The sequence below is a fragment of the Myotis daubentonii genome, chromosome 4 (assembly GCF_963259705.1).
Source record: "Myotis daubentonii chromosome 4, mMyoDau2.1, whole genome shotgun sequence".
Lineage (NCBI taxonomy): Eukaryota > Metazoa > Chordata > Mammalia > Chiroptera > Vespertilionidae > Myotis > Myotis daubentonii.
In genome coordinates this window covers 67411567-67434508 of record NC_081843.1, presented here as the reverse complement: position 1 = coordinate 67434508, position 22942 = coordinate 67411567, and the positions used below count along the sequence as shown (strand labels likewise).

General features: G+C 46.5%; 3 long non-coding RNA genes across 3 annotated transcripts in view; 1 reads left to right on the top strand and 2 right to left on the bottom strand.

The window, feature by feature from the left end:
• Positions 1 to 1615: 1615 nt before the first annotated feature.
• Positions 1616 to 22349, bottom strand: LOC132233440 (uncharacterized). The gene is made up of 4 exons (XR_009452632.1): positions 21994 to 22349; positions 10178 to 10300; positions 8319 to 8367; positions 1616 to 4786 (listed from the first exon to the last, which is right to left on the bottom strand). It is a non-coding gene; the product is annotated as an uncharacterized LOC132233440 (long non-coding RNA).
• LOC132233441 (uncharacterized) overlaps positions 13428 to 22942 on the top strand; it is a 55458-nt gene continuing 45943 nt past the window's right edge. The window contains exon 1 of the long non-coding RNA XR_009452633.1: positions 13428 to 13641. This is a non-coding gene — a long non-coding RNA (uncharacterized LOC132233441). The remainder of the gene's footprint in view (positions 13642 to 22942) is intronic.
• LOC132233442 (uncharacterized) lies at positions 18561 to 19037 on the bottom strand. Its single transcript, XR_009452634.1, has 2 exons — positions 18958 to 19037; positions 18561 to 18755 (listed from the first exon to the last, which is right to left on the bottom strand). It is a non-coding gene; the product is annotated as an uncharacterized LOC132233442 (long non-coding RNA).

The following is a 22942-nucleotide window of genomic DNA, read 5'->3' as shown; positions in this document are numbered from 1 at the left end:
TATCTCATGAAAAGATTCTAGATGTCAAAACGTGCAGTTAACATTCCTATTTAGAAATACACAAAATAATACCTTTGACGTTGGAACTCAGATATATTATTCAGCAAAACAGCAATTACTCATTGTTTTGCACTAACATGTTAAGAACTATGCGACACTTGGTGACACAATAACAAAATTGCAAAGTCAATTATATTTAAAATAGACATCCTAATAAAACATACACAACCAACTCCTTTTACTCTTTTTGAACTGTTTTGTTTCCTTTTTCTGACTGTTTAGAGTCAAATAGATTCTGTGAATGTTAAACCTAAGCATAATAACTGATACACACACATCATGGGAAAAGTTAGAAAATGGGGAGTGGGTGTACTATAAGGCGAGGTGTATTCCTGAGGGCAGCAGAATCCACCTATGGAGGTGCCAGAATATTTTTGGAAATGTACATGCACGATGTTCTTTTGCAATGTCAATCATACTGGCAAACTTTAAAGCAAAATTTAAGCTAGATTTATATGAAACATTCTAAGCAGCACCAAAGCAACACAGCACAAGTAGAATCTCTTTAGATTTAAGAGAGGAGGATTTAAGATGGGACCAGTTGTTTGTTTTATTCTATTTTAATTGCACAAGAAGCATTTTTGTAACTTGAACTTCCCAGTAATTAATTCCACTTCTCAACTTAGCCTGCAGCCTGAATTGAAATTCCCATCAGAAAATTAAAATGTTTGTCTGGATAAAATAACTTCTAAATGAACTCTCTATTTCTTTTCGGTTCTTTTTGTATTTCTGCAATGTAGCCCCTCGCAATGATATTAGTTCTAGTGTGGGAAAATATTATAATTGAGATCTGGTAAGTTATTTGCAGACTTCAAGTTTTTCTTTACACTGTGCTGACATTTAGTACAGCCCTGGTGAGGAAAACAATACCACCATTCATAGCTCTAGACGTAGATTTCAATCGACTTAAGCGGGCACAATGAAACTTGGTCATTCACTGGTTACCCATATTGTGTTCTCAAATTTTCTCTCAGCAAAAGTATAATGACTCAGTATTGTATGGTTGCATAGACAAGGGCTCGGAACAAGAGACACTAGTTTTGTCTGACGGTGTGAGAAAGTCGTGAAGGGATCTTTTCTTCCAGATGGTGTTAAATTCAGCTGCCTTTTTAACATTGGCCTTGCACAAGCAATCTGCTGCTCCCCTTTCACAAAGACTGTGCTCGGTTCCCACTAGTTAACATGCATACTCACGCAACCTGCAACTTCACTCCAACTGTTTTACAATGCAGTGGTATGCTAAATAAACTTGATCCAGTTTCTGCCAATGTTAAAACTAGCTTTCAACGAACTACTTAACTGATATTTACACTTCTTTTGACTTAAATGTGCATGCCTTTGGAATATTTCAGATTTCCAAGACATATCACCTTATTATAAGGTCATTGTAGATACTACCTCAGACACCCTTCAGACCTATGCTCAGATACAGTACCTCTCTTAAACACACAGAAATAAAACAAAATGTCAAAAGTTTGATGTGTAATAGAAAAAAGAAAACTTGGGACATGTTGCAGCAAGAGCAGTGAAACAGCAAAAAATAAAATGAAAATAATAACATTGAAATGCATTTTTATTGATCGATAAGTCATGTAACATTAGTATGATACAAAGCAAGTTTGATATGACAATGGCAAACATATAATCATAATATTGTTTATTTTACTTAAATGTTATATTTAACATATTTACATGAAAGACCAAGATGTAGGCAAAAGCTTCAGTAATTTGACTCCATTGAGTGCTTTCAGTAAACAATAGGTTTCCCCAGCAAACATCTTATTGCCTTAATTGAACCTCCTTGAGAAAGAAAACCACACACTTTGTAATGTAAATGTTAATTGTAGTAGACAATGGGTCTAGGTAAATAGCACCCCTGGACATGAAGTAAATGAAAGGAATACAGGCACTTAACAATGAAAGGTTGTTTGCACAAACAGTGCTTCAAATGTAAATAAACAAGGGTCTTCTCAACAGTCACCACAGTAATAAAACTTTGGCACGTGTTCCAAAGCCAAATTGAGAATTTACCTTAATAAAGTCTCCCAGAGTTTCTAACTGAAACTATCAATGGTTTTTACAGGCTTCTCCAGTTTGAAGTCTTAAAAGGAGTTGAAGCTACAAAGGCAAGTGGAATGCTTTTGAAGAAATACTGCATAGTTGGGATTGAGGATTGTCAGTAATCTAGGCCACGTGGAAGATAACAGGCCAGTTTGGGCATTTTCTTATTGAATGTTTGTATTTATGTTTAAATGCCTATACAAATGTTTGCTTGGTGACATGTGGGAAAATTGAGGACATTTTTGAAAAATACTACTGTAGGGACCTTCAGAGAACCAAAGTTTCTGCTAAGCATAATCACTTTTAGATTAAATAAAAATGGCTGTTTAGGACGTATCTAGCTGAGACTATACCAGAACAAACTTTTATCATATTGTCAGTGATTAACTTTCTACAGGTTGATGATTTTATAGTTTTCATGCCAATGTGTCTACTAGCATAATTCAGCCAAGTTTCTAGATATATTATATAAGAAGTAAACAATCTGATGAAGTGATGATAATGTCTGATATATATAGAGAGAGAAATTTTCAAATATAACTGACCCAAAGCAAAAGCCCAAAGGTGGTCACAAGACCAAAAGTATGGACTGAGAATTTGACAAGAAGGGCAGGCAGCAATGGAGCTTTCTTGGGACTGCTTTCTACAAGCTTTCCTTAGATATTGGAAACCTCAACCAAAGAAGGGAGCCAAACTTAATTGTGGCCAGTTTAAACAGTGGTTGTAAAATTAACAGAAACAGACAGTATGCAGCAGCAACAGACCAGTCGGTGCTGCCATTTGGGAGGCTGCAGATGGCTGTGGGTGGGAAATGCCTCTACTTTTTTAAGCGATGGAGATGAGTATGGTGTGCACTTGATGTTTTTTTTTATGCCCCTCCCCCCCAACAGGGCTGTCTGTCATAGGCTGCAGGGCCCGCTTTACCACTTGCCCCCCGAGCGTGGGAATCCGAGCGTCCTGCCGTTCACATCTCCTGCGTTCCGTTTAGCCGAATCAATTAGGCAAGACAGACCCTCAGATTCCCCACCCCCTTTCCATTTTTGTCAGGTCTATATACGTCCTAATTATTTCAGTTTGGGATGCCAGAGCTGTTTCCTGGATAGACCTGATCATCCTTAAACAAAAAGAGAGGAGGCGCACACGTGGGTTGTGGCGTAAATGTCACTTTCATTTCCAATGCTAGGCACAGAGTAAGACAGAACATTTTTTTAACACTTTGACAAGAGGGGAGGCGATCTCGTCTCCATCATGTCTTTCTGCTTCAGTAGCTTCCTCAAGGAAACCCTCTTGGAACAGAGAAGCATCTGTCCTTGTATTTTGAATAGAAGAATAAAAATCAGCCTTTGCTTTTTTTTTTTTTTTTTTGCATTTTCCCTACTAGCTCTATGTCCTCAGTAGACATAAATCATTAACCTTCCAGTATAAACTTTGCTGAAAGTCCAATTTCATATGATCAGATATAAACCCCAAATACATGTAGTTTCCAAGCATAATCTTAAATTTTTTCAGAGGAGGGGGCCTCAGAAGAGAACAGCCTCAGTCTACATAATATGAAATCGTTTTTTTAACTGGGTACCAGTCACCTCTACAGCAGCTTTCTAAGAAAGGAAAAATAACTCATATTTAAACTTTTGCCTTGAAGTAGGACAAACTGTACATGCCTCTTACCTCATTAGCACTATACAATTCTCCTTATTAACAACCCCTCTCAAAGTACCTGGCACCTTCATATTTTGGCATATGTGTGCCCCGTAATTTCCTCTAATCCCACCTTTACTCATAAGGAAAACAAAAACGAAAACAAAGTTAGATTCAATAAATATTCCTGACCTTTCTGGTTTTTACTGTCTCTTGGTTGTAGTCTTTCATTCTCACACGCTCCCCGGCGATCTTGAAGGAGTTTTTACTTTCGGTTATCTAGCTTTATGAAGACCAATACACTCATACAGCTAGATAACCAAAGATAACAACTCGCTTCCCTCACACGCCTCTGTCTTCCTCTGGCCAGGCTCCACATCCCGATCTTTCTGGCAGCACCGAAGAGTAGTCGTCCTCCAGGACACTCGCCGCGCTCAGATTCCTCCTTGCATGTAAATATGACCTGGTTTCTGTTTGTGTGTGCGCGGCTAAAACATCCAAACGAGATCTGTTGCTTTGAAAGTTTATTCCGAACTTTTTTTCCCCCTTTCAGCAAGTAATCTCCGGCAGCGTCAGCCAACAATTCATCTATTAATATCAGAAAATAAAACCAGCTATTAAGGTGCAGCAAGCGGTTACGAGTGAGCAGCAGCATTCGTCCCTTCGGAGGCCTCTATTTGCATTGTAAATTGCTTCATTCTCACGCAAGACTCCTTGGCCTCCCTCTACAGAGACGTAGGAAGCCAACAGCAATTTCCAGCGCAGGTTAAGGAGGAAGGAGAAAAAAAAAACACACAAAAAAAATAAAAAATAAAAAAACACATCCCATTCTATAGAAGTGACAGCTGATTCAAAGATCTGCTCCTGATCCTTTTGGGGTAAGCACCATGAGCTTTTTACCAAGCGGTGGCAGCTTGATTGCAATATCTTGTGTGTGTGTGTTTTAGGGGGAAGATCCTCGATTTCACAGGGCTTCTAGGCTGGGAAAGAGAAGATGCCGTCTTGCTGGCGTGCTGCTGCCCCCGGTCTGAAAGAAGGAGAAAAGGGCCATCATTGGAAGGGCTTTCACTGCCAAAATGTGGACCAGCCCGGCAAGGTCAAAGGTTCGAGACCGCTGGAGACCAAGGTAATGATGATGTCATGAGAAATCTCAAGTACATGGTTATTGATATGCATCAGTGATCAGCCGACTGCCCCAGGCCTGCTGCCCGAGCAGCGGCAGAGGCAGCAGCAGCAGCGGCAGCATTGCAACAAGCCCTATTTTCTCAAGCAACATCTCTTCCGTTAGCACTACCGCCTGCTCCTGGAAAAGCAACCCGCGGCCTTTTACCTCCTCCGTGCTAGTGTAGATCGCTCTAATATCCAAAGACTGGAAGAAATCTCTCTCTGAGGACAGATAAAAGCATTTCAGATCTGGGGAACGTCTTTGCCTGAATTTCTCTTATGGCAGATTGCATGGGCAGACAGATGGAAGGCACTTTGCTATTGCTTAAAGCAGGGCCTTGCTTTCTGGGGCTGGGAAACAGCTCTGTATTAGGCAGTGAGTCTATGTGTGATTGTCTTGACAGTTTGCTCTGGTGGTGTGTTTTTAATGGCTCTCACAGCTCAGGCATGTTTTGTATTTATGTACCATGGTGATAGGGTAGTGTTTGTTCTGTAAGTTCAAAATGAATGCTCTAAGCAAGCCAACTTCATCCCAATTTTTATAAAATAACTCACTATAGGGTGTGTGCCTTAGAATGAAGAACAGGTAAACACTGCAGCAATAGTTTCTAATGTAGTACACAACTCTACTGCAATAAATGTTGAGCCTTTGTCTATAGTTTCAAACATCAACTTTTATACAGAAGGTCAAAATATACTAGGCTCCCTTATGAAATTATGAAAAAAGAAATGTTACTTCAGTGAAGAAGACATAAGATACCTGCATGTTAAGAGCAGAACCCTTTCCTCTTCCCCACCCCCACCTTTTTTCTATCTCGAGGGGGAATATTTTATTAATTAGCCTCATACCTTTTCTTAGGTCTTTTCAAAGTGTAAATATGATCACTTAAGAGAGCTCTCTTCTTTTCTCTCCTTCATAATGAGTAATCTATGTCTAATGCAGCTATAATATGTACAGTTGTAACAGATGCCCCTCAACAGAATATCTAAGGTGCAGTCCATATAAGATGTATATGCACAATGGGTAAGTTTGATGGACTGTTTCTCAAAATGACAAGTTATGTTTGGTGGTATTACTATTCTTGAAAATATATGCTACAATCGTATGTCATAAATCTCCATATTCATTTCACACATCACTAGTTTATCGCAATACTCTCATTTCTATAGGTTAACTATTTTCCCCAATCTCTAAAATACTTTCAGAATTAAAATACACTTTTTCATTGATTCAGGAATTTATTCATTTAAGACATGAGTGGAATATGCTTACCAAATTACATACAGAGCATACATATGTAAATTCTATAGAAATGACTGACAAGTAAAGAAAATCAGAATTGCTAAGAAAAGCCCCCAATCAAGAGTACAAACAACAACATTCTACCAATTAAAGATATGATTTAGTAACACAAATGCCAATTTCTCCCTAATTTTTGTATTAATTTACTTTTTGGTGAGCATTTTTGTCCTGATTATTGAAAAAAATACTACACTGTGAAAATCACTTATCTATTTTTCTTATCAAATTCTGGTCCAGGAAGTACAATAAGAAATGGCTGCATTGTGATATATATATATATATATATATATATATATATATATATATATATATCAAACTACAAACTAATTCAGAGAAATATACTCCTATAGAGTTACTGTTTCTTCTTGAACTAAGAGGTCACAACATAAACTACTGGATAAAAATTGAGCATATCACTGAGGTATGTGTTCATGTCACTTCTGACATTATGTAAAATCCTAATGAGCTTTGCTGCCTTGGAAGATTGAAATTATTTTGGCCTTGCTTTCCAAGACCTAGAAACAGAATCATTAGTGAATTGGCATGTACTACATAGAACAAGCATACAATTAGATAAATTCAATACCTTAAGTAAAAACCCCAGGAAATGCCAGTTATTTTTAGAATATCTTTTTGCTCTATATATGTCTTGGAAGGATGTTGGTGAAAATAAAGAGATCTGATGCATAAATGCATGTATGTCTGTGTATATCACCCCCATATTTGTGCGAATTTGCAAATTAATGTTGCTATATTTCCACATTTAACAATTAAATGCATTTTAGAACTCAACTATCATGAAAACCAAGACACTAAACATTTGAGATGCTTCTACAATTAGAAACTAGAAAAGATACTGTCTTAAAATAGCATCTTTTAAGGCAATACCACATAGTAATATCAACTGACTCCAGGACTGGCCTCCATGCCTCATACATGTAACATAGATTCATTATGAGAGCCCGAAAAGTGAAAATAGTCAACATAATGATTATGGCCAGTCTGTTCATTAACCAAACAGCCAATTAAATATTTTACCTCAACCATCATCTTTCAAAGTATGAAAACATAAAAGATATATAGCAAGATTTAACACTGAGTACCTTATCATTTTGATAATTGTCAAGGTTCGTATAATAGTTTATCATACACATTTCAAGGACATGTTGAAATGTATATGAGACAAGTTGAAACAACTGTGCTCTAAAGATTCCTAGCAATGTCTACCATACATTGTTAGGAGCAGTTATTAACACTTACATGTTCTTATTCCAGATATTTTTGCTTTTCCAAAAGCTATTTAGCTGAGCTACAGAATACCCATTTTGAAATCTGCATATTGAAGAATATACTGAATTCAAATGGCTTGCATGCTCCTTCTCTAATAAATTCCCATTAATGGCCAGTAGATTAGGACGTGATTGTCATGCTTGTTTTCTAATCTTTTTACAGGTCTCCAGATGGCTGAAACATGAATGGAAACATCCTGGTTTTCTTTGGAATAAACAATCTCTGCTTAAGTTAAAAGCGAAAATTTATGATTTTCCACATATTTGGATCAGAACTATGCTATTCCGTAAATGAAAATTCATCAGATTTGCCACTAATATTTAGAACACCTCTATGAATCCTATTCAGATTACTGCAGAATATATAAAGAATTGGCCTATCACCAAAATCCTTTTTAATATTGAGTTTGTATGATTCTCATGCATATAAAACACAGTCTACTAATATAGTCAAGACTACCATTTTCTACATAAAAGCCATTTAATTTACAGTGATTTGTATAGTTCAGGCAAGGTACTCGACTGGCTTGCTTTCTAACAAAAGTATCCTATTATTTCTTCTGTGTCCCAAATTCCTTTTTTATAGGAAGTTACAGGTTATATTTACATTATCTTTGATATGTAATATACAAAGGCTGGGGGGGGGGCGGCTGGAGACAATTGCATATATGGAAACTTGGATTTTTCTGGAATTGTATCTATTGCATGAACTGGGAGATATGCAATACACTGCAGGCTTGCTACCCAGTAAATAATATTTTGTACATCACTTTAATTTTGTCAAATGTAAATTTTCAAATTACCTTTGGTTGGTGGGATGTCTATTCATTTTATACTTCTTTGTAGAGTCATCTGAAAAACAGTCAAGAAAACAAATTATCATAGTTTTAATATATACATAAGCATGTCTAATTTGGCTTCATTTAAAGTACTGCAATTACAATGATTCCTTAAAATGACAAGAGATTCCAGAAAACCCCAATACAATGTATGCTGGGCTTCAGCACCTACAGAGTTAAATATGCTAATTTGCATTTAAATGGAGACATGCATGATAATGGGAATGCAAAATATGCAGAATCTGGAGGTGTTTGAAAATTAATTTTTTTCTTTCTTCTTTTATTTTATTTTTAGCTTGGAGGGAAGAGGGACTCTCAAAAAATACTAGGGATTTGAACACTGTAGTCTGCCTTACAAAAGAGGAGGGAGAGCTCTTCCATGCAAGAATATTAAGATTGGAACAAAGTCGTATTTTCTAAATGTTTAAGGAACTAAATTTCCAAACCTTTCAAACAATGGGAATCCCTGGATAAATATCCAATCCATTAGAAAGATGCAAATAGTTTACTGTAAGGCAACAGCACGGTGAGATGTGCATTCATATCTATGGCTCCTGATTGGCTATTTCCTCCACTAAATCAATGAATAATGTAAAACCTGATTGCTGTAAAGTGGTGGATTTCCTTATTCCCTTCCCCCATCCCCCATGCCTCCATATATTCAAGAAGTCTTACACTCCTGAAAATAGCTTGCTTTTCTTTTATGATTTTTAAATGCTTATTGTTATTTTGGAGTGGCGGGGTGGGGCTATTGGTTTTGCAAAATGAAAGTACTGCACTGGTTCAATAATCCTGACTATGGGAGCTTGTTTCCCGAGACAGCGCCCTGATGACTGGCACCCAGGTGCAGAAGGAGGGTGGCGGGCAGAGGTGGGCATGAGGAGAGGGAGGAAACCAGAGCGGACCCCACTGTTGTGGGCCCAAGCCGGCCACTGGTCCCACAGAGCCCCCCCCCCCCCGCAGTGGCCGTGACTTGACAGGCCTCCGGTCTAACTTCGGATCCATCACACTGCTGCCCTGACCCCTCGAGACAGTCCTCCATGCCAGCACTGCGGACACCTTTGCAAGAGAAAACGCCACCGTCTCCAAAGCAAATGCATCGCCTGGGTTCCCACTGCCCCGGGTTCCTTCAGATAAATCCAGGCCCCGGAAGGAAGGTCTTGCCTCTCTCCGCGGAGTCTGGATTCCACGCAAACCGAAAAACCCAGGTCCCGCTGGCATTCCAAGCTCCAGTCACACCGTGATGGTTGCATCTTGATGAATCTTAACTTGGGATGACCCTGTAAAGCGGCCTCTTGCCTCCCAGAATCCAAAACGCAAAGAAGGAAGTAGAAACCCCGAGGTCTAGTTAGCTACTGTGTATAAGTTTCCACCAAAATCCAATCAAACCCTCTCCTCGTTGCCAGGTAATTGCAACTTTGAGGGGGTTAAAATAATTATTCCAAGTGCGAATCCTGCTGAATCCAGGAACGCAAAATATCACCGTAGGTGGCTGTAGGTTTAAGAGGGAAAAGTCCCACCTCCACCAACACAAAATTACATACAAAATTCCCTTTTCCAGCACGAAATGCTCCTGGTTTCTCTCTGCAAAAGGCGGTCAGGCTGCTGGATAATTAACAGTCCTGACTTAGACAACTCATGAAATCAACAGGTTTAGTATCTGAGACACACAATCATTAGCTGAAGCAAACCAGGGCGCGACCCGGAGCAGGATTCTGCGGGCACCGGCTCGCGGAGAGGAGCCCGGGCGCGGGGCCGCGGCGGGCAGCGATGGGCCCGCGCCGCCGGCTGAGCGGCCGCCTGCGGGCCGCCGGGATACTCACTTGCTCTCCCCGCGCTGGGCACTGCTGCCCCCCAGTCCCGCTGGGCAGGAACCGAAGCGCGGGCCAGAAGACAAGATCCAGTCACAGAGCGGCCGCAGTACACAAACAGGCTCTTTTCCGCATCTCAAAAGAAAAAAAAAAGAAAAAAAATTCAGGTCACCCCTCTCCTTAGCACGTTTAAAACTGCCGCTCAATTCCACATGGTGATTCTTGCTTGATTGGGTCTAAAATAGTTTAAACGGACCTTCCCTTCTGGGGGGGGGTGGTGGTGGGGGGGTGGAGAGAAGGGCGCAAAAGACCAAGGAAGAAAAAAAGCCAACTCTCCCCCCCCTCCCCCCCAGCGCCAGGCACTTGCTCCCTGAGCCTCGGAGTGGAGAGTGAAGTGGTGTGTGCGAGGCTCGGCAAGTTTTTGGGGGGGCCGTCCAAGGTCTAGTCCAGCCCCCTCTGCCGAGGAGGACGTGCTCTGAAACTCAACCGATTTCCCCACTGCTTTTGTTACTGATGAACTGAAGCCCTATTGTTCATCCATTGCCACGGTCTTTTTCAGTCCCCACACTACGTCCTGCGTTGCCAGAGATAATGAATTTGCACCCAAACCTCTCACAGTCCCCTCCTGACAGACGGAACAAATTAGAACTGTCTCCTCTGAAGGAGGGCAATGGCTACATTTTCCTATTGTAGAACGCAAAGCACTCATTTCTTTGGAAACTTCTTTCGCCTTTTCTACCTTTTATTTTCTTCTCCCTCTTTTTCTTTTTTCCTCCAGTTTTTCTCTCTTGATTCCTTTAGTCTCTCTCTCTCTCTCTCTCTCTCTCTCTCTCTCTCTCTCTCTCTCTCTCTCCCTCTCCCTCTCCCTCTCCCTCTCTCTCTTTCTCTCCCTCTCTGTCTCTCAATAGCCCTGTCTTGTTTTTCCAATGCACCATTTTGTGAAACTTGTGGATCTTTTCTACCTTCCTTCCTTCCTTCTTTCCTCTATTTCTTTTTAAAGGTCTCCTTTTGGTATTTTATTTACAAACTTGGAGAATGACCTTTTGACTTGAAGACTTTTTTTTTTTAAGAAAGGTCTTTTGGTTCAAGTCCCCTTACTCACGCCTCCCCTTCTTTTTGTTGTGGTCATTAAATGTGTTTTGCTAATGGCAAGCAATACATTATAAGGATTTTTTTACTCTTTAAACTCCGGAGCTATTCAAAAGGTACCGGGGACGCGCCATGGGGGATTATCTATTTGAGAGGTTAGAAAGAGCGTGTGTGTGTGTGTGTGTGTGTGTGTGTGTGTGTGTGTGTGTTGCAGGGACAGAGGCAGAGAGCTGCGGGAGGGTGTGAGTGGGGTGTGCAGGGGGAGAAGGGTGAGGATCTTGCGGGGAAGGTGGGCTTCCTGGAACACGGTCGGGAGGACTGTGCGGGGTGTTGGCGCGAGAAGGAGGGCGCAGGAATCCCTCTTGCCGCGGGCGGCTCGCACCCGGGGCCTGTCTGAGCGCCCGGCCAACTGCGGCCGGGGCACCGGGGTCTGCGCGCGCGGGCTCCAGCTCCGAGCCTGCGCGCGTGCGGCCGCAGGCGGAAGGGGGGCTGCAAAAATTCGGGCAACTGGCCCGTATGTAAATGATGCCTATGGCGGGGGCGGGGGGGGGGCTGGGCTGCAGTAATAGGAGTCTGGCGGCCCCCAGCTTTCCCGCCAAGTGCAGCCGGAGGACACAGAGCCAGGCGTGTCCTTGGCGGGAGGGCCCCCGCCCGCCGCCCGCCGCCCGCCGCGCGCACCGCCTCCCACCCCGCGCACACGCACACGCTCCCCTCGCCGGCGTGGGGCTCAGAGGCCACGAGCGTGGCAGGAAAACAAAGCTCTGGCTGCGAGGTGGAACCAAGACACGGCGGCCTTGGCGGCCAAGGGCAGGGCTGGGAGGAACCGAGACCGCGGCCTCCGGCGCCCCTTCCTTGCCAGCGTGGCCTTGCCCTCCATCCCCGGCTCGGCCGGCCCCGGCCCAGAGGAGCCCGAGGAGCCCGTCTTCGCGGCCTGGGCGAGGGTGGGAGCAGGGGCGGAAGCAGATGTGCGCGGAGACTGGTCCGCAGCCCCTGCCTCGCGCGCGGACACGCACAGGCCGGCGAGCTGGGCCGAGGCGGAGCCGGGGTGGGGGTGGGGGGTCTGGAGGCCTCCCCGCTGCGTAACCCGAGCCGCTACCTCCTCGCCGAGGCTGCAGAGCGCCCGGCGGAACACGCACCGGCTAAACCCGGCGGGCGGCGCCCGGGGCTGCGGCCAGGGAAGGGCTCGCACCTCCAGACCCCGCCCCAGACAAGGTCATCGGGAGGGCCTAGCGGCTCCAGAGAGCCTCCTCTGACCGCCACCGCCCCTGTCAAACGGGGGAACCGATCGCCAGCCACGGAGCTCTGTCCGGCCTGCGTGTCCTGCGATACGCCCCCGAGGCGGCCGTGCAGAGGCGCCGATCTCTCCCATCTGCTCGCAGCGCCACACACACACACACACACACACACACACACACACACACTCACACACTCACACACTCACACACTCACAGACACACTCACATACAGACACACGCACACACGACATTCCCACCTCATTAAAACGCACGCCAACGGCATGGCTGTTAATGAAGCCAACGCGCGTCCTGATTGAACAGGTAAACAGGTACCGAAACGAGCAGCCCCCCACCAGTCGCCGGGGCGATTTACCTCTCCCTACTGCACACACGTGTAGCTTATCGTGTTTTAGGAATGATTTGCTGTTGTCTGAGGTTTCTCCCTCCTCTTCTTGTGGAAAAAAGCAAAAAAAAAAAAAAATCATGTTCCATCCTCAGTCTTCTTTCTGATAAGCTACCCGAGCATTGGTCTAAAACATGTTGGGGTTCGATTTGGTTTGTGGTTTGGGCATGTTGTTTTTCGGAGGGAAGCAAAAGGACACGTATTTGGCGGGGCTGGAGGTGCAGGACAAGAGCCCGCGTGTGCGGCCGGAGGGCTGGCGGGGCTGGAGGCCGGGGGTGGCGGAAGAAGGCGGAGGCCTGTCCTCCCCCGGGGTTGGCACGGGCCCCCTCGGTCCCCTCGGGCCTGGGCTCGGCTAGCGCCGCTGCCAACGCCCGCACCAGCGGGTTCCATCGGCTGCCGCTCCGTGTTTTCCCCCATCCCGGCTTCACGTTCAAGGTTTAGCTGCGAGGTCACGTCCATTGACGTCAGCTCCCCGTCTCCCTCTACGTCCGGCTACATTTACATACATCAAGGAAATTAGGGCATTAAAAAAATATGCAAATCCTGCGCGAAGAGGAGCCGGTGCATTCCTGGCGCGATCGCCTTTTATTGAAGCTTTTAATTAAAGGGGCCAGTTGGCGAGCCCATGAAACAACCGCCAAAACCCCCAAAAGAGAAAAATAAATGCTGTAGCCTTCGGGAACGGTTGTTTCGGTTCCTGTTCTGTGGGCGGCTGAGGACCGCCGGCTGCCCGGCTCGGAGAAGAACAGGTTAGAGGAGGCAGCTCCAGCCCATGCATAATCAGGGCTCCGCGGCGCCTCCATTCTTTCCTCCTCCTCCTCCTCCTCCTCCTCCTCCTCCTCCTCCTCCTCCTCCTCCTCCTCCTTCTTTCCTCCTCCTCCTCCTCCTTTCCTCCTCCTCCACCTCTATTCCTCCACCTCCTCCTCCTGCTCCTGTTGGTTCCAGCGTATATTATTTTTAATACTGATGCATATGTAAAGATATATTTGCATTTTTAATTCGGGGGGGGGGGAGTTCAGATTGTATCGTTTTACTCATTCTACCCCCTCCTGTTTTGCTATCTTATTATGTCTATCTATTTCTCTTGTTCCTTTCCGTCTATTTTTTGGCGAGTGTATGCTGCTGTCTCTTGCTAGATAAATATGCACAGTTGCCTCCCTGCTTCTGTTTATTTAAGGCTCCAAATATGCACATCTGTCATGTATGTAATGCCAGCTGTACAACCTCCTGGTTTGGTCACAAAAGAAAAGACACTTTTTTTTTTCCTTTCCTGACCTACCTCCTTGATGGACTGTAATGTAATGTCCATTGCTCAGGGCTCAAAGTTTGATTGTCTAATTAACTTCATATTAACCATAACACAGTTTGGGCCAGTGCATTTGAAATAATGTATGTATGAAGGGAAGTGGCTCCCAAGATTTCTAAAGAATTTTTGTGCTGATTTACTGAAAAGTGCTGCCTTCACTACTGCCCTATTGCTTTCTAGCATTTCTTATTGCAAAACAAAAAAATCTACTTTAAAATGTGTAGACATGGCAATGGACAGCCTTTTTCAAGGAAGACATTTTCAACCGTGTTGTATGTTGTACCTTATCTGCTGCATTCAAAATTTACTGAGTTTCATTTTATCTTAGTATGTCTGGGAACAAGGCACATTACCTTGATTGCAAAGTGTCCTTAATTCCTGACTGTGAAATGAAAACAAATAAACAAAACAGTTGGCTATCTTAAGCCAATTGATCTGCCCTAAAATATTCAGGCCTTCGGTTAGATTTCAAGCAATGGTAATCTTGTTTATAGAGTAGGATTTCCTTCCTGGTGACATGTCAGTTCAGCACAATGGCTTTTGAAAAATATATATGTGCAAATCCACTTTTAAAATTCCCCCCAACCTATTATTTTTTAAAATACTGAATCCACAAAGAACAGCAAATGCACACTCATGCAGCTTATTCAATTAAACAAATCCAAGTACATGCACAGGTAATTGGTTTTCTTATGAATGACTTACCTGCACAGACACTCAGGACAAGAGTCAGCCCTCCCCAATGGCTTTCATGTATAAATATTCACACGCATTTCCCCATTTTAAATCTACAGCTGCATATCACCTTTCATGCTGGACTATCCAGCATCCATTTTTAACATCCTTAATTCTCATGGTATTTGCAGCCTTACCTCTGGCTGTAGTTTTTCCAAGCTTACACCAAAGTGCTCATATGGTATGTCACCCAATAAGAAGTGGTCAGATGGCTGCACGTAAAACATTAAAAACCGGAGACATACTCATCCTTGGGGTTTGCCCCTACCTTGCCATTTATAGCAAGATTATCTTTTCTAAAAGAACATTTTCAGCACATCTTATGAATAGTTGCAGATCCCACAACTGGTTGCAGAATTGCCCGTTTCTGGGGGTCACCTGCCTGAGTGAAACAATTCGGCAGGTTAAATGTCTCTTCGACTTTGGCCGCAATTCAATCGTGCGTGTCGGTTTGTTCCTGCCTGGATTCTGGCACATACCTGCCTGCCTTTATGCAGGGATTGGGGCAAACACACCGGCCACTTTGCAGGGCACAGAGTGGCGGCGCACGTATTTAGATGGTAGTAGCAAGCGATGTGTGCATGTACGGATGTCTGTGCATGCATGTGTGTGCAGACGCGTGTGTACGTGTGTGTGTGTGTGTGAGCGCGCGCTCTGTGACAAGGGACACAGAGAGGTACACCACATATCTGATCTCTGTAATCTCTTTTTCTGTTTCTAATCTCCCTTTTTGGCGCATGGTAGTAACCTGAAGCGTCTGAACCATCACCGTCATCGCCGGCGCGCGTGTGGCTTACCCTGGGGGCCGGTGGCTCTGTGCTCGCTGGTTCAGAGGATGCGGTGCGGGAGGGTGGGTAGCGCCGCTGCCGCCGCCGCCGCGGGTCCGGGTGCTCTGTCCCAGCCCGGCAGCGGAGCGCGCGGTGCGGAGCCCCCTCCCACCCCGCCCTCACCCCCATCCTCCCCTCCCGCCCCTCGGCACCTCCCCTCCCACCCCCACCCCACCCCCGCCCCGCATTACCACTAGGAGGCCAGTCCCTGCGAATCACGGCAGTAGCAGGCGGCATTTGAATAAGCCCCGCAAACCACGCGCAGACCCCAACTCCTCCGCTAGCAAGGCGCCCCGCACCGAGGGCCACCGCTCCCGCCGGTCACCTGGCAGCGGCTGCTACCTCACCAAAGTGCCCCGGGCGCTCCGGAGAGAGGGTGGTGGGTCTCCCACTTGCTACTTTTATATTAACTTGATTGATAGGATCAGACAATAAATGGGTGGGGGCAGAGAGATACATACACACAGAAAGGGGGGGAGAGGAGGAGGGGGGAAGAAGAGGAGACCGGAGAGGAAAGAAGAGAGGCGCTGCTGGGGGGCGGGGGGGGGGGGAGGACAGAGAGGGGGAGAGGAAAGGAAGACAGAGGCTGAGGAATGTGAAGAAAGAGGGAGAAAGGAGCCCAGAGGATTGTGTAAAAGAGAGAACAAAATAGGGAAACGATGGGAGGGGGAGAGATATCCAAATATATGAATTTGGGCTTTACAAGCTAAAAATACCACTTCACTGAACTTCACAACCTCCAATTAGGCACGTGTTTTCTCCCCCCACCCACGTCAACGAATGATTAATTTGCTGTCTCAATCAGAAATAATTACTGACAATTGTATAGCAGATATAGGGTTTAACGGAAAGGAGCCAATTTCATGAAACATAGCAAAAGGCATGACATTTAAGGATGATGTTGGCCCCCTCACGTTAAAAATTTAAGGCTCGCCTTGAAGACCCAGGCACCCGCCCGGCCTTGCCCTCCGACATCGCGAGAGCCAGGCCCAGACTCAGGAAGAAGTGATCCGAAGTGTCTTGGACTTTAAGAATTTTTCTTCCTTCCTCTTTGATAATTGATTGTTACATTTTCTTCACGAATTGGTTGTGTTTACAAAAAAAATTACAGGTAAAAGCGTGGGTCTTATTAAGAATTTACAGCAAAATGTCCCCACATTTTAACTGAAAATATAAATTTAAACATTAGTTTGAATGCATAGCCAGTTGCATTTTGCAAACTAACTCTTTCAGTAACTCGAGGTTCTGAATTTAAGGTTTTCAATGTGGCCCCCCACCCCCACCCCATCTTCAAATCGCAGCAGTGATTTACCTGCACAAAACAACCAAAATCATAATACAATCTCCAGCCACCTATGGGATGTACGCGTTGTGAATGTCCCTCTCGGCATTCACCAGCCAAACCTCCTCCTTTGGAGACACACACAAAAAGAGCGCTTCTGATTAATAATCTCTCCCCGGCACCGCGAGCTAGGGCAGGGAGCCGCGGGCCCAGGGAAGGGCGCAGGAGCCTCCGCGCAAAGTCCAGAGACCTGCGACCCGCTAGGTTTCCGAAGGGGAATCATACTTGGCAAGCACTGTTTGGGGGAAGACAAACGCATCCAAATACTGACGCCTTCTGGGCTGGGGGAGGGGACCGTCGCCTTTACGGCATTTTTGCCTACAGAATAGTGTGCAAGATGGTACGCAGCTCAGGCTTGTGGCCAGGCCCTGCCCTGGCTTTTCTTTCTTTCTTTCTTTCTTTCTTTCTTTCTTTCTTTCTTTCTTTCTTTCTTTCTTTCTTTCTTTCTTTCTTTCTCTCTCTCTCTCTCTCTCTCTCTCTCTCTCTCTCTCTCCTCCCTCCCTCCCTTCCATTCTTTCTCCCTCCCTCCCTCTCTTTCTTTCTTTCTTTCTTTCTTTCTTTCTTTCTTTCTTTCTTTCTTTCTTTCTTTCTTTCTTTCTTTCTGTTTTCCCTCACTCCCTTATCTCCTTCTCTCTCTCTCTCTCTCTCTCTCTCTCTCTCTCTCTCTCTCTCTCTCTCTCTCGTCGAGAAGAAATTGAAATTAATCCTTATGTGGCTAGCTCCCACGAAGCTGGGATTTCAACCTCTTATTTATAATTTAAAGTCAGTGTGGAGTCCGGGGGAAACCCCCCGACTTGGGATTTCACTAGGATGCTCCCAGGCCGGGTCGCTGACCACAGCACCTGAAGAGCAGAGGAAGGAGAGAGGGCTGGTGGCTTCCAAATGCTTCCGTCGGGGCTCCGTGTTTCGCCCCAACAGACGCCTCTCTGCTTTCTCTCCCCGAGGCCGGCCAGTGTTGCTGCGGACCTGGCCAGGTGAGCAAGGGACAGTCCCGGGGGCAGCGGCCCTCCCGGGAGCTCCGGTGGGTCTGTGAGCCCGCCGGGCGAGGAGGACCGCGAGGCACCGGGGGCCAGCGCGGGGCTCCCGGCTCCGGCAGCAGGGGAACAGCGACACCTACTGGCCGCGCGGGCACCGCGTCGGGCCGTCGAGGCGGCCTTGGGCTGGGGGCGCCCCGCTGCGTGGATTTGGGAGGCCGCAGGACAGGCACAGCCTCTGCTTCCAGAGACCCTCGGGGGACTGTAGGAGGGGACCGAGGCTCGCGAGGGCACACACGCCCTCCGGCCCGAGGATCTTTCTTCTGGGGAACCAGAGGGACCCGCAGACGCGACTGGCCGCCTCCTCCTGGTTCGATGAGAAACCCAGGAGGGCGTTGGAGCCCTGACCTCTTCGGGCTCATGACCCATGCCTCTTCTCCGCCACCCCTACTGCCGTTCCGACTAAAGATGCTATCTTTACAGATTGGGAACCGAGGAGAGTTTATTATTCTCCCTTCAGAGGGGAAATATGCGCGCTAAGGACACAGGCACACACGCAGTGGCTGGCCAGGCACGCGGACCGGCCGAGCCCTCCAGCTCGCCGGGATCCGGCACCGTGAGCGCTCTCTCACCGCCGCCAGGGAATGAGAGTTGGTAGCTTTTCTTTAAGAATGATGACCTTAATTACACCGGAAGTAGAGGCAAATTTTAGGCGGTGGTGAAATGTTTGAAACCTACGGGTCCATATAGATCCGGCTAAACGTCATTGTAAATGCTTCGGTTGGGAAAGATGGCAAGAAGGTGCCAAGGGATGGGGAGCCCGAAGAAAATCTCCCATGGATGAGGATGGGAAGTAGCCCATTCGTGTCTTACAGATGTACTTTATCCATATTTTCTTGCAAACAGCCATTTCATATGAAAAGGAGATGCAGGTGGTCCCAGCGATGGGCGGGGGAAGCAGGGATCGCAGCCGTCCCGGCCGCCCGGATGCCTCCATTTCCCCTGTGAGGTTCTGAGGCGCACCTGGGCCTAAGAGACGTGATTGAATGTGATGGGGTGCTAACTTGCTTGAATATTAAAATACATTTCTTTTCCTAGAAAAACTGGAGTATTTGAACTAATTTGAATCCTTGAGATTTTCCCCATTTAAAATATTACTCATTATAAACCTAGAATTAAAAAACAGACGTTTCATTGAAAGTTCCAGTTCATCTTGGAAATTATTTTTCTTAGCTTTAGATATTGGTTGGAACTAAAGTGTAGTGAGGAAAAAGGGGGGAGGGGGTCTGGTAAGGGCCCCATTTTTGTCTGCATTCTCTACAGTTGCAAAAGTTTTGCTAATTTTGTTTTGTTTACATGAAAGTGGAATCCCTTAGTGCCCCTAACTTCGAGTTTTAGATCAAGTCTTTCTTTTCTTTTCTTTTCTTTTTTTTTTTTTAGTTAAATCCTTAAAGGGCTCCTGAAGCCTGTTTCTCAACTCAGTTTTGCAAGTATTTTTTTTCTTTTTTCCAGCATGTCTTTACAAATGTGTTCTGGTAATATATGAATTCACACCCCAGAGCAGGCCCTTAGCAGTTTGCATGATGTATGAGTAAACCTGTATTACTAATAATGAATAAATAGTGCTATATGCTAAAGGCATATCTCTCAATGAATCCTGCACCCTAATGCATATCAAAGTCAACTTTCTCCTTGCAAAACGGAAGTTCTCACAGAAAAATAATTGCACTGGGCACACAGCAAGCAACCATCAACCAAACCCACTTCAGAGGTGTCTTTGGGTATTGAAAGCACCTTGAAAAATGCAGGGCTTGAAATGTTTTCCATTCTTGGAAAGCATGGGGTTTATTTGTGGCTTGAAAATCTTAGCTAGAATGGGTTCTCATTGTTGCTTGATATTCTTTGATTTTATTGATTCTAAAATTATTGATTTGACATTAAATAAATAGAAAAATAGAATTGAAGTGTCAAATAGATGGAATTTCTCTGTATTTCCAAACACTCCCAAAGCATAAGCATATTAAAGCTTAATTATAGGAATGTTTTTTGATTTAGAACAAAAAGTTGGGCCAGTGAAATTGATTCTTATTCCAGGAGGAAAATCCATAGTTGTTGTGAAGTATTTGTGAAGTAAGGGTGGAGACAAGGCTTTTCCATCTATTTAGGTCGTCCTTGATATAGTTCTCTTTTAATTCCTCTTGTTTAGCAAGAAAATTGAGGAATGAAGACAGGCTAAACTGTCCTTAGACTGTTCCTTTGTTACACCTGCCCTCCCTGTGGGCATGCCTGGGAGGGTGTGTGTTTGTGTAAGTGTGTGTGTCCTCCTTTCCTCCTGGTTGAGGAGCATGTAGGAAGGGTTGCAAGGATGGGCATATTGATCAGAAAGGCACATCACTCCATGTAAAAATGAAATGGATACATTGGAGACCCTGATAAATCCCACCTAGAGGTTAATCTGGACTGGGTATACTTGTGTGTATGGTAGCTGGCAGACTGGTTGCATACATCGCTTGGGAAAAGGGGAAGGGTTCCTACATCTGGAGTGGCCCCCTTTTCAATTGTAGTGAAATGCACAGGGGCTCAAAGAGGTTTGGTTTCAGAGAGCAGAGCTCCAAGGACACCTGTGTGCATCTAACTGGAGATAGGTGTGTGTGTGTGTGTGTGTGTGTGTGTGTGTGTGTGTGTGTGTGGTGTAGGAGTAGGCACTTCATCAAAAATTCATTTAAAAAAAATAGTATCCTAAAATTCTGCTATGTCATCAATTGGGGTCAGCACCAAGGTCACTAACATGTCCCAGGTTCACTCATGGACGTTGGCAACATTATTGCTTTTGATGTAGGAGCATGGCTTCTTTCATGTCTTTGGTTCTTTATGCTACTTCCTAATAGTGGGGCGAGGCTCTAGCCTCCCCTTCCTCCCTTCTTGATTCCCACAAACAAAACCGTTCTGCCACTGGAGCCATCTGCCGCAGGTGTAGTGGATGGCAGGGGGCCGACCTAACCACACTTCAGTCTCTTCTAGGTCGTCACCACTCTGCACCCAACAAATGAGTCCTGTCTCACCACTAGGGTGCCGAGGTGGATGGTGGATGCCGGCCCCCGCCCCTGGCAGCGTTCCGCGCTTAGAAACCTGAGCCAGCTGACAACACACGAAACACACAGGCACAGAGAAAGGGCCGAGCCCACTGCGCGCTCCCTCCGTCCCCTCCCTCTGTTCTCTGTACACACGGAGGACACATACAAAGCTTTTACACATTTAAAAGCCCTCGCGACTCTGAATTCTTGGTTCCTTATGACGGCCTTCCCCACTGCACATAGACCCTGGCGTGTGCGTGTGCGTGCGTGTGTGTGTGTGTGTGTGCCGCGCGTGTGTTTAAAACGCTTATTGGTAGGTCATCAGCAGCTGATCAGACACAGTAATCCAATAATCTTTTTGAATACATACACATTTTCGTTAAAGGTGAATTTCTTTAAAGGAAAACTGTCCATTTCCTGCGGATTCCCAGTTTAGGTTCTAGGGAACCGCAGAGCTAGGAAGGCCCCGCCTTGCCCAACTTTCCATTTCCAAGGTTTGAGCTGGGCGCAAATGGCCACTTCACGATCGAGCAGGGTCTCATCTGCACGAGGGTGTATAAAACAGAACCGCGGGACGAGGAGCTGGGGGCGATTGGGTAGCTGGAAACCCCTGTAGTCGCTTGGAACCCTAGCAGGATGCACGGGGAACCCCAGGGCCAGCGCGCGGGGTCCCACCTCCTAGGCGCACAGCACCCCCACCCGCGCCCGGCTCTCCGTCCTGACCCCCCGCCCCGCCCCCCATCATTATTTTAGCCCCAGGTGACGGTGCTCACCGCTGGGGCCTGCGGTCTGGGCGGGGCTGGACCCTGCCGGAATGAGCTCCACTGTCCCCAGAGGACTTACCTCGAGCGAGGCCCTGGCAAATGGTGGCCCAGCAGCTTCAAGTTTTGTCTCCCAGCCGTTGTGTCAGATTTCCCTCCTGTCTGCCGCTCCTCTCGGCAGGCTCCTCTCTCTCTCTCTCTCTCTCTCTCTCTCTCTCTCTCTCTCTCTCTCTCTCTCTCTCTCTCTCTCTCTCTCGGATTGCTTGTGACTTTTAGAAGCAAAAGCTTGCTTATTCAGAGGAGAGAGGGAGGGGAGAGGAAGAGGGAAGGGAGGTGGGAGGGAGGAAAGAGAGGAGGAGAGAGAAGTAGAAGGGGGATGGAGGAGGAAGGGGAGGTGGAGAATCTGAGGTACTGAAGGCTAGGTAGAGGGGCAGGGGGAGGAGGAGGAGGGGGAGGGGGAGGAGGAGGGGGAGGGGGAGAAGGAGGAGGAGGAGGAGGGCTGGGAGGGGTAGGGTGGAGTAACCGAAGATGAGCTGGGATGGGTCGACGAGGAATAAATTGCTCCCTACCCGGCGGCAGTGAGACGCCCCCAGCCTCTCGGGGGAGCCTTGCGTCAGATCGCGGCTGGCCGAGGCGGGGCCGCACAAAAGCGCCGCGGGACCCCCTCAGGAGCTCCTATCCGGCGCCCCGGGGCCCCACGCCGGAGCTGCGCTCTCCTCCGCCGCACAGGGTGGCAGTCGAGGGGCTCCAGGCTCCACAGAACTTTGATTTCTGTCCGGGGCGCCTGGCCATCCTCGCCCGCGTCTCCGACGGGCCGGCCGCCCGCACGTTTCCCGCGCACCCTCCCCGCGGCCGCGGCCGCCCACCTGGGCGCAGACCCTGTGCGGGCGGCTCCAGGGCGTCTTCCCCGCCCAGCCCGCTGTGTTCACATTTGGGGCACCCCCTCAGTCTTTCTTGATTTCTTTCTTTCTTGATTTCTTCTCTCCCCCTCCCTCCCTCCCTCCCTCCCTCCCTTCCTTCCTTCCTTCCTT